Source organism: Halichoerus grypus, chromosome 3, assembly GCF_964656455.1.
Source record: "Halichoerus grypus chromosome 3, mHalGry1.hap1.1, whole genome shotgun sequence".
NCBI classification, from domain to species: Eukaryota; Metazoa; Chordata; class Mammalia; order Carnivora; family Phocidae; genus Halichoerus; species Halichoerus grypus.
The window spans coordinates 143,941,589-143,951,300 of NC_135714.1; the positions used below are offsets into that span (position 1 = coordinate 143,941,589).

The window sequence follows — 9,712 nt, forward strand, 5'->3', positions numbered from 1 at the left end:
CCATGGCTTAAAGATGTTATTATTTCAGTATATTTATGAATTCAGTATCTGTAATCCAACACAGTGAGGATGAGTAATAAGTAAGCTTAAATTGAGACTCTAAAACAGAACAGTAAATATAATTTTATTGTTATCACTGTAACTTTGTGAAATGGAAATCAAGATTGGAAAATGGCAATGTGCTACGGGTATTCCATTTTCAAAAGAAATGTACTTCTTAAGAGGAGAGGCAGGAAAAAAATTTAGTACTTGAAAGCATATACCTTCATGGAAATATATAAATGTGAGGGTAGAAACTTGCTGATAACCAAAGGAGAATAAGACTGAAATTATATGAATAAGGGAATGTGCTATGTGCTTTTATAGAGATGGAGAAAAGATAGTTTTTGAGAGAAGACAAAATTTTCATGCAAGTACTTCAAATAGCCAGCTCTACTGAGAATGTGTTTGCTTAAAATATAGTGTCTGAGAATTCCTTGAATTATTTTGTGCATAAATTGTTCTCTCAGAAATCAGAATAACAAGTTAGGGCAACTTCTCCATTTTAATTCTGACTTAGCAAAAAAGAAAAAAAATATATACATATATATTCAGTACAATGGTAGAGATGGTCCCATAGAAGAGTGCAGTATTTTTGTCTTTTAATTCTTGACAATCACAAAAGAAAATCCATAGACACTAATAGTAAGATATAAATCCTGAATAACACTAAGCAAAAGTTCAAATTAAAAAACTGATGAATTCAAAAATTTCAGAGAAAAGTATAGACTGATGCTAAACATTGCCCAAAGTGGATCCTATGTACACTACTCATACATAATGCTTATAGAAAAAGATCTGAGAAAATAATTTCAGAAGGCAGTGTGTACTTTATTCCTCTTAAGAAGTTCATCGTATCATTAGCTAATGGAAGGACATTCTAGTATTTATTGCTGAAAAAACACTCTAAAAGTCAATGCTTAAATCTATGATGAATTAATTTTGTTTGTCTGCAACTTAAGAAAGGGACAGCTCACTGGGCATCAACTGGATCTGGGCAAAAGTTGGGAGCTGGAACCATCTTTACTTTACTCGATGTTATCTCTCATAGTTTATGTGGTTGTCAGCTGGATCCTCATTTGGAGCTGTTGCTGGGACACCAACATATGGATTTCCCATGTGGCTGTTTGGCTTTTGCATAGTATGGTGGCCATAATTCAAAGATGACCATCCAAAGAATAAAGAAAGTGTCAGTGAAATCTACATGTCCTAGCAGTTTTTATGACCTAGCAGATATCATGCATCATCATTTCCACCTCATACTATTGGTTTAAATTGAGTTGTTTAGGCCAGCTCATATTTAAAGGAGGATGGTTAGATTCCTTCTTTCCATGAAAAGCTGATCAAAGAATATGCAGATGTGTTTTAAATCCAACACAGATGCTTTGAATTTTTTAAGACCATGAAATCTGTTTAACCTAGTATTGTCTGATTTTCTTGCTCTTCTTGCTCATGGGTTTCTCTGAGATGACACTAATTAACATCTTGAAGATACTATTCTAAAAAAAAAAAAAAAATCCTCTTGAGGGAGCTCTTCCTTCAAGTACATAGTATGACTGAGTTTATTTGAGCAGCAGGAGCTTAATGAATGGGATTAGAGTGAACTGCAATGTATTTCTAAGAAAAACTTAGTCATACAAAAGTCTAAAACTCTGCTCACATTTTGCCCATTCTGTAAAGAAATAATGTTACCTTTTTCTTTTACCCTTCTTCTTTAATTTGGTGCTCATCCATCTTTTCGCCATTAGTAAACATTTAATATGTTTGAGCAAAGTGGACACAGACACATACACCACTAACAATGTGGTCTTTAAATAGAAAATAAGATCTATTGAGTAAAACTTACAACAGAGAAGCTTTAAATCATTCACACGTCTTCCAATCTCTCATTATTTTGTAAATAGATATGTTTAGGCCGGATACACTGGCTTGGATACACTAACACAGAGGACTACAGAAGAGAGACCACACCTTGGGTGATATTTTACATCTTTATATGAAAAGGAAGAAAAGGCACCTAGAACCTAGACTTGACTGTGTCACAAGTTACTATTTTAAAATATGATAGTTAGCCTGGGACATTTACCCACTAAGCATTTTTTTTTAAAGATTTTATTTATTTATTTGACAGAGAGAGACACAGTGAGAGAGGGAACACAAGCAGGGGGAGTGGGAGGGGGAGAAGCAGGCTTCCCACTGAGCAGGGAGCCCAATGCGGGTCTCGATCCCAGGATCCTGGGATCATGACCTGAGCCAAAGGCAGATGCTTAATGACTGAGCCACCCAGGCGCCCCTCATGAAGCATTTTTTAACTGTCCCAGGAAGAGGTACCTTCCTCCTTTGTGTTCCCATAATATTTTGAATAGTTTCCTATCTCTTCAAAGCCCTTTTCCTCATCTACTCTTATTCCTATCTTTATCTTCACATCTACACTGGCTCTTTTTTTTTTTTTCCCCAACATAAATCTATCTCTGCCATATTTAAATGAAAATGAAATATCTAGAATATGCATTTTCTGCTTACCATTAAACTCTTCTGCTTACAAAGCAATGTATATTTTGCAGATTGTTATGTTGAATTCATTACAATAATAAATTTTCTTTACCATTCCATTGAAACTCCTCCTCCCAGGTCACTGAAAGTGTCCTACTTAGGAAATGTAGAGGCTACTTTCAAACTCTTTATCATCTGTCTTTTCTCTTGCATTTGACATGGTTGACCACACATTTCTTCTCTTCTTCTGCTTTCTATTAATGTTTAGCTATCTCCAGTCTCCCAAAGTGAATATATAGTATTTCCAAAATCTGTGCTGTTTTTGAAATTTCATATGTCAGGAAATTAGGTTTTCATGCTTTTGGTTTTTCCAAGAATAGCTCCTAAAAACTCGGAGTCTTTCTTGATACCTCCTTTCTCTCACCTACCATTTCCTACCAGTCATCAAGAATAATCAATCCTTTATCTATACTGTGTCTTAAGTTTTTTTTTTTCTTAATACTTTCCCTTTATTAAGTCAGGGCATCACTATTTTTTTCCCTCTGGATTATTAATAAAGACTGCTTCTAATATCTCACTTCCTTCTGTCAAGCACTCTTTAAACTATTCACCCAATTGTTACTAGAGGGAAAATCTTTACTTGCTGAAAATCACTCACTGTCTACAGCCATATTGACAAACCTGCCATTTCCAGAACTCCATAATCTCTTCTTCTTCTCTGTTTTACATGATGCCCCATCTACTGCGATTGCTTTTCTTCCCCTCCTTTACCTGATAAACTCCCTGCCCTTGATGACTCGGTTTAAAAATCACGTGCTCTGAGAATTCTCCCTTATATCACTCACTTCTATTTTATTAAGATGCATTGATAATATGGCTCTATATTATCTTCTTGAGATGTTTCAAGTATTTATTTCATGGATTCCTTGTAAATGGGTTCCATGTTTCTTATTTTCCTAACCATAGAGCCCCAAATGTATTTGCTTAGTGAAGGAATATGGTAAAACAGTGAACTGTCATATTCTAATGTAACTATTTGTTCATAAGTCCTCCTCACTTAATCAAATTTAATGTACAAGAACCATATTTTGTTTATTTATAATCCCAGTACACAGAGCATAATGTGCAGTTTTTAAAATATATTGAATAAATGACAAGTGGAGAGGTGGCATCTTGGAGAATAAACAACTCTGAAATGAATGCCATTAATAATATTTTCTTTTATATTTAAATTTGGATAGGTAAGATCAAGAGGATGCTAGCATAGCATTCATCCTGTAAAAATGCAAAAAAGTCTTTATTTCTTTTTTTCAAATTTTAATTACAGTATAGTTAACATACACTGTTATGTTAGTTTTAGGTGCACATATAGTGATTCAACAATTCCACACATCACCCAGTGCTCAACATGACAAGGGCATTCCTTAATCCCCATCACCTATTTCACCCATACCATATGGTATTTGTCTTTCTCTGACTGACTTATTTCACTTAGCATAATACTCTTTAGTTCCATCCATGTTATTGAAAATGGCAAAATTTCATTCTTTTTTATGGCTGAATGATATTCCATTGCATTTATATACCACATCTTCTTTATTAACCTGTTGATGGACACATGGGCTGCTTTCATAATTTGACTATTGTAAATAATTCCACTATAAACATAGGGGTGCATGTATTCCTTTGAATTAGAGTTTTTGTATTTGGGGGGTAAATACCCAATAGTGTGATTATTGGATCATAGGGTAGTTCCATTTTTAACTTTTTGGGGAACCTCCATACTGTTTTCTAGTGGCTGCAGCAATTTGCTTTCCCATCAAAAGTGCAGGAGTGCTCCTTTTCCTCTACATCCTCACCAACACTTGTTGTTTCTTGTGTTTTTGATTTTAGCCATTCTGACAGGTGTGAGGTGATATCTCATGTGGTTTTGATTTGCATTTCCCTGATGATGAGTGATGTTGAGCATATTTTCATGTGCCTGTTGGCCAATTGGATATCTTCTTTAGAGAAATGTCTGTTCATGTCTTCTGCCATTTTTAATTGGATTATTTGTTTTTGGATGTTGAGTTTTATAAGCTCTTTATATATTTTGGACACTAAACCTTTATTGGATATGTTATTTGCAAGAATCTTCTCCCATTCTGTAGGCTGCCTTTTAATTTTGTTGATTGTTTCTTTTGCTGTGCAAAGCTTTTTATTTTGATGTAGTCCCAATAGTTTATTTTTGCTTCTTTTCCCCCTTGTCTCATGAGACCTATTTAGAAAAATGTTGCTATGGTCAATGTCAGAGACCTTACTGCCTGTGCTCTTTTCTAGGATTTTTACGATTTCTGGTCTCACATTTAGGTCTTTAATCAATTTTGAGATTTTTTTTTTGTGTATGGTATAAGAAAGTAGTGTAGTTTCATTCTTTTGTGTGTTGCTGTCCAGTTTTCCCAACACCATTTGTTGAAAAGACTTTCTTTGTCTCATTGGGTATTATTTCCTGCTGTATCCAAGATTAATTGACCATATAATTGTGGGTTTATTTCTGAATTTTCTATTCTGTTCTATCGATCTATGTGTCTGTTTTTGTGCCAGAACCATACTGTTTTAATTACTACAGCCTTGTAATTTAACTTGAAATTTGGAATTGTGATACCTCCAGCTTTACTATTCTTTCTTCTTTTAATATCTTGAGGAAATATTATTAATTTCATTCCTATGCATACCTATTTAATTGGTTCACTTTTTCTATATTACGTTTGCAATTTCACAGTGGATTTTCCAAGAAATCACAGGAAATCTGTCTTTGGGTTTAGCTCACGTAACAAAGTTCTTCATTATGATATCTCAAAAAGAATGAAAGAATAAACAAATCAGTGTAAGTCTGAATAAAATGGTAATACAGTAACTTTTTCTAATCAAACACTTGCCTCTGAAAAAGCATACTAAATGTTTAATGTGAAATTTGCTAGGTTATTTTAGGTACTATAATGTAAGACTCACTAAAATTCAAAATGGGAGGCGCCTGGGTGGCTCAGTCATTAAGCATCTGCCTTTGGCTCAGGTTATGATCCTAGGGTCCTGGGATCCAGCCCCGCGTCGGGCTCCCTGCTCAGTGGGAAGCCTGCTTCTCCTTCTCCCACTCCCCCCTGCTTATGTTCCCTCTCTCACTGTGTCTCTCTCTGTCAAATAAATAAATAAAATCTTAAAAGAAAAATAAAAAATAAAACTCAAAATGGGTCTATCCCTAAAACTATTTTACTTTGTTAAAAATGATATTAAAATGCTGTTATTTAAAAATGCTATTAATGACGTTCCATTTTATTAAAAATGTTATTTATTATTGCTACTGATATAAAAAAATAGAAAACACAGAAATAGAACTCTTATGTTCATGGAAGCTGTCTTTTTTCCTTTTCTTTCTCCCTCCCTCCCACCCTTCCTCCCTCTTTCCCTTTTTTCCTCTTTTTTTTTTTTTTTTTTTTAGTAGGTTCCACACCCAGAGTGGAGCCCAATGTGGGGCTTGAACTCATGTCCCGAGATCAAGACCTGAGCTGAGATCAAGAGTCAGAACTAACTGAGCCACAAAGGTACCCCCATGGTAGCTTTCTTAATTCCTTATCTCTATGCCTAAAGTTGGCTCTTGGTAAATTTTCAGAATAGTTACTACTTTACAGAAGAAATTATCATTCCACTTAAAATCTGATATAGATCTAAAAGTACAAAACAGGGAATTCATTCTGAGAGGGCAGAGCTTTTCCTGTGTTTTGTTTCTTAATATGCCCAAAGAAACTGGCACAGTGCAGGACACTTAATAGCCACATAATACATATTTGTTGAATCAAAAAATCTGGTTTGAATAGATAGTAATGTTTCCATTGATATCATATTCACATTCTCTCACAAGAGACTGTTAAATGACCAGCCTATAAATTTAATACATTTTCAATCTATCACAAAAAAATCTATTAAGATTTAATAGAATTTTTAAAAAAAAATTAATAACCAAAAACACTTTTGTCACCACCCTAAACACTTTTAATAACCACAAATACTTTCATGATATCTAAGGACATGATAGCTTTTTTTCATTCACAAAACATGTGATATAATGAATGTTTTGGAGGAAGGAGGCTTAATTAGGTAACTACTAGTACATTGTCTCACATCACTAAAGGTTTGCCCTGCCTCCAAGGTATGTAAAGCTCATTTTGGCAAAGATTAAGGGGACCCATGAATAATCCTTCATTGTGTAGAAAAAATGCTATTATCGTGCTTGTATTTTTTCTTTCATACCCTTAGAGGGTAATCTGCATTCCTAAAACAAGAAAATCAGACTCAATTACTTTTCTAGCTACACTAAACTCCTGTGCAACCACTGTTCATGCACCTACTACAGGCCCTTTGCTCTAGCTCTTCCTTTTAGAATGTCATTTTCCTTCACTATTTGTTCAGCTCACTCAGCTCATTTACATCTATGGTCAAGTGTCAGATCCTTGAATAGGTCTTCCCTAGTCAACGCATCTTCCTCACCCCTGCTTTATTTTTTTCATAGCACTTACTGCTACCTGCTATTGCTACACAAATGTATATGTATTCATTTGTTTATTTTACTTTCTAACATTAGAATGTAAGCTCCATGGGGGCAGAAGCTTTTTCAGTTATTTTTAGTGCTATATCCTGAATAGTTACTAGCATGCAGTAAGCACTCTATCCATAGTTTTTAAGTAAAATAAGAAATAAATAGTAAACAAAAGGGTAGATTTAGTTATGGGAAAATTGGTAGGACATCTTTTATTTAAGGCGGAGTGGGTAAGTCTTCACCAAATTAGCAGGGACTTTTAAGAAATAGTCTTATAAGATTCCATCCCAGCAAGAAGTAGCCAAATGCTGATTCCCTGTATATCTTTTTTGTTTTTTTGTTTTTTTCTGTAGACGCTTAAGTATTCAGTTTATTTGGATAGTATACTTGAACATATTAAAAGTTACAAAGCCTAAAATAAGCAAGCAGCAAGTCAATAAAATCACAACTCAGAATTCTAACATTTTCACATGGTATCACTGACTATGAAATGCAAAAAGACTATAAATGTTTTAAGTGGAATGATCTCTAACCTAATAAATTACACTAGTATGACCAAAACAAATGATCACATACTGTAGAATACAATAGAACATGAGCTGTTCTCCAGGACTGCTTTTTCAAAGCTTGAAAAATTAACTGACCCATCATTTTAGGGGGGAAAAAGAGAAGTATGGACTACGAGGCTCCACATGTAGATTTTAAAAATTCTAATTAAAATATCTTAGACTATATTAGATGTTTACTTGACATTGGAAATGTAGTCGACTATCAAAGTATTTCTCTTCATCACAAAAATTCCATATATTAAGGATTTACACAATCCAGGAAAAAAACAAAAAACAAAACCCTAGAAACATTTTTGTTGCCTGAGCAAGTAATTTTCTAAAAAGGCTCTCCAAAATCTTAACTAGAGGTGTCATACTCTGCAATGAAATGCTTGAGTTCTTCAACACACCTCTCACCTATTTCATGTAAATTCTGTCTCAATCCGAACTGTATAGACTTTTCTAATGAAGGATCTTTTTCAATCAGCATTTTCACAACCATCCCAAAAGTTTCACAGTCTTGTCGGTAAACCTGTTCAATCTCTTTTGTTTTTGATGCTATTGCTTTAGAGAGACTGCTTAGTTGACTGTCTTCAAATAATTCTATGCCATCTGTTGCATTTGACTCAGGTTCCTCTCCCTGCTCAATAAACAATGGTGCTGTAGATCCTGCCTCATACTCAATTTCAGGTAAGTTACACTCATCTGCCTTCTCTAGCTTTTCAGCAGCCCACTTGCTTGCAGCCTCAGCACGTTCCTTTTTAGTTAGCCTACTGGGTTTGTCTAACATCTTTGATGGAGGAACTGCTGAAGAACATGAGGGTGAGGTGTCTCTTGATGTTTTCAAAGACTGAACAGGTCTCTCTTTACCTCTTTCTGGATTTCCTTCATTCTGCCATTTGTAGGAGGCACCAGCACGGATGGACTTTCTATGTTGAGCTTGATGGAAAGAGTACGTTTTGCTTCTTTCTGGAGAGTAGCTTCTACTACTGACACTGGAGCCAGACCTGCTGTGTGGAGAATCCTTTCGACCTACAGGTGATTATCTGAAAAAAGGAGTATCTCTTTTATGAGGAGACCGGTCTCTCGTGTAATGGGAAGAATAGAAACTTTTTCTTCTAAAGCCATCTCTCATGTCCCTGTACTCAGGCTGTCGACTTGCAGAATGATCATCTCTTGTCCACCTATAGCCAGATTCATCTCCTCTGTGAGGTGGACCACTTCTTCGATCATGAGAAAAACTGCGGCCCTCGTCATATTCTTGGTAATCAACATGACTGTAATATCTATTGTAGCTTCCTTCACCAGGTCTGTCTAGCAGTGATGGTTTCTTTGGCACAATATTAACTACTCTATGGTAGCCATCACTGGGGTGATTTTGAGGAGGTACTCGTTCTCTTGGAAGTCTTTCATAGTCATATCACCCTTCAGACCACATTTCATCCCTTCTGTAAGCCATTGAGTCCTTTCAGGAATCAAATTTAAAGTTTTCAACAATCTCCGACTCTGGGCTGCCGGGAGACCCCATAAATGATTCCCTGTATATCTTTATGGAGACCAAGTGGAGTGCCATTTCTTAAAAGAGCCCTTTCTAAATAAGGAAGGGAGAAGAATTTATCCTAAAGCTCCCTGCTAAAACCCGCCTTCCATTGGTCAATGTCCCCATGGGCATAATGCACCTACATATTATATATCAAAACTTCTCCAGCCTGTCACTAGGCAAGTCAAGTCCTCTGTGGGCCCATTCTGGCTGGTGCCCTGATGCAATGGACTTGCCTTGTCAATCAGTGCTGCCAATATGGGGTTCTTCAACTGGTAGCAGCTGCAGCAGCAGCAGTGACCTGGCTTCCTGGTCATTTTGAGCTTGTTTAGGACCATAACAGAAAATGTTTAGGTTCGTATTAGGTCCAGGCTGAAATACTATAACTTTTTCTCATTCAGCTTCTCCTCATGCTCAATTTCAAACCAAAGTTTGACTAAGATATTCCAAAGATGTGAATGGTATGACCTCATCCAAATGATAAGCAGATATTTAAGTTTCATAACTATGATATGGAGTCCA

The 9,712-nt window shown here is 35.6% G+C and overlaps 1 pseudogene; it reads right to left on the minus strand.

Moving 5' to 3' along the window:
- Window positions 1-7,981: 7,981 nt before the first annotated feature.
- On the minus strand, window positions 7,982-9,177 carry LOC118518901 (periphilin-1 pseudogene; annotated as a pseudogene).
- Window positions 9,178-9,712: the final 535 nt, after the last annotated feature.